The sequence below is a fragment of the Amphimedon queenslandica genome, unplaced genomic scaffold (genome assembly GCF_000090795.2).
Source record: "Amphimedon queenslandica unplaced genomic scaffold, v1.1 AMPQUscaffold_13522, whole genome shotgun sequence".
In the NCBI taxonomy this organism is placed as follows: domain Eukaryota; kingdom Metazoa; phylum Porifera; class Demospongiae; order Haplosclerida; family Niphatidae; genus Amphimedon; species Amphimedon queenslandica.
Window position 1 is genome coordinate 1,756,345 of NW_003546242.1, and position 2,082 is coordinate 1,758,426.

Here is a 2,082-nt window from a genome sequence, read left to right on the forward strand (position 1 = left end):
GAGAAGAGGAGCTATGATGCTCTGAAAGCAGCTCTTGCTCAGTAAAAGATTTATTCTGCCTGTTCAGTTGACTATGATGGGACTAAGAGAACTATAGCAGGATCTGTCTTCGCCATTCGTGATGCTCAATAGTTACCAGTGCTGCCCTCCTTTAAAGGAGCGAAGGAGGATGCTGAAGAAGACTTGTTTGAGGAATGGGTCGAACGCCTCGAGGAAATGGGAGTCTGGTGTAGATGTGACGACCATAAAAAGTTAACACAGCTTCGATTGAGGCTGGAGGGTTCCGCTAGACCCTTCTACAAGTCTTGCAGTGAGTCTGAGAAGAGGAGCTATGATGCTCTGAAAGCAGCTCTTGCTCAGTAAAAGATTTATTCTGCCTGTTCAGTTGACTATGATGGGACTAAGAGAACTATAGCAGGATCTGTCTTCGCCATTCGTGATGCTCAATAGTTACCAGTGCTGCCCTCCTTTAAAGGAGCGAAGGAGGATGCTGAAGAAGACTTGTTTGAGGAATGGGTTGAACGCCTCGAGGAAATGGCAGTATGGTGTAGATGTGACGACCATAAAAAGTTAACACAGCTTCGATTGAGGCTGGAGGGTCCCGCTAGATCCTTCTACAAGTACAAGTCTTACAGTGAGTCTGAGAAGAGGAGCTATGATGCTCTGAAACCAGCTCTTGTTAAAAGATTTATCCCTGTTCGACTGACAGCAGTACAGACCAGCAGGGGAGACAATTAAAGTTCGAATGAGTCAGCTGATGAGTATATATGCTTAGGAGTTGAGGAAGTTATTATATAAAGCATATCCCCCAACCTATCATGGGACTCCAGAAGCAGAATTATTAGGTAAGAGGAGTGTTCTCTCTAATCAATCTGTTGTAGAAGGGAATTTCGAGGACTTGGTGTGTAAGGCTCGCTTGAAGAGGCAAAGTGGAAGGAGACAAACCTTGGGACAGAAGAGAAACCAAGGGAAAAAAAGCCTCCAAGGAAGCCTAGTGATGACTCTGAAGAGAAATAAAGGGGGCTACAAGTGCCATCGATGTGGCAGTACACAACACACTTTATTCGTGACTGTCCATTCGAAGGATGGGGAGCAACAAAAGAAGCTAGGTCTTATTTTGTAAATGGTAGGTTCATTACATGTACTATAATCTTGTTATGTCATCACAACAAAACTATAATGTCCCACCCTATGCCTCCCCTAGCATGATTAATATTGTATTATGTCTGTGCATATGTCACTTCACGTAATAATGCCTTTACATTTGCTAAAATCTGTATAAACATTTGTTCCCTAATTAAGATTGGTTTAGAACTTGCTCTTTGTGTGTCTTGTGAATTTTAAGATTCAAATTTAAATTTTAAATATTCAATTTTAAAATAAAATTCAATTTTAAATTTACAAGTTGTTTGTCCTAATGTTATCGTAAGATCATGTTAACTTGTATTCCTTTTCTTTTGATTAGGAGAGACTGATATAATCTGCCCTGCTAACTGTGATGGCCAGTCATGACCACGTCCACGGCTGCAGACCGCGGCTGAACTAGAGAAACAGAAGTGGGAGGCCAGAGGAGAGGAGCTCGATGGTTAAGAGAAGAGCGAGCTGGAGGCGAAAACCTGAGCAACTGGAATACACAGTGGAGACGTCAATCTCTGGCTCCTTGGATGAGACAGGGACCGAGTGAATGGTAAAAGGATGTCTTCCCATTCATGATGCTTAACAGTTACCAGTGCTGCCGCCCTTTAAAGGAGCGAAGGAGTATGCTGAAGAAGACTCGTTTGAGGAATGGGTTGACCGCTTCAAGGAAATGGCAGTCTAATGTAGATGGGACGACCACTAGATGTCTAACACAGTTTCCATTGAGGCTGGAGGGCCCCAGCGCTAGATCCTTCTACAAGCCTTGCAGTGATTGAGTCTGAGAAGAGGAGATGTGATACTCTGAAAGCAGCTCTTGCTAAAAGATTTACTCCCGTTCGACTAACAGCAGTACAGACCAGTATGTTTCATTAGAGGAGACAAGGTTCGAACGAGTCAGTTGATGAGTATGCTTATAGGAGTTGAAGTTATTCTATATATAAAGAT

General features: G+C 43.0%; 1 long non-coding RNA gene across 1 annotated transcript; it reads left to right on the forward strand.

The window, feature by feature from the left end:
* Positions 1-1,074: 1,074 nt before the first annotated feature.
* On the forward strand, positions 1,075-1,584 carry LOC109581162 (uncharacterized). Its single transcript, XR_002184540.1, has 2 exons — positions 1,075-1,126; positions 1,466-1,584. It is a non-coding gene; the product is annotated as an uncharacterized LOC109581162 (long non-coding RNA).
* Positions 1,585-2,082: the final 498 nt, after the last annotated feature.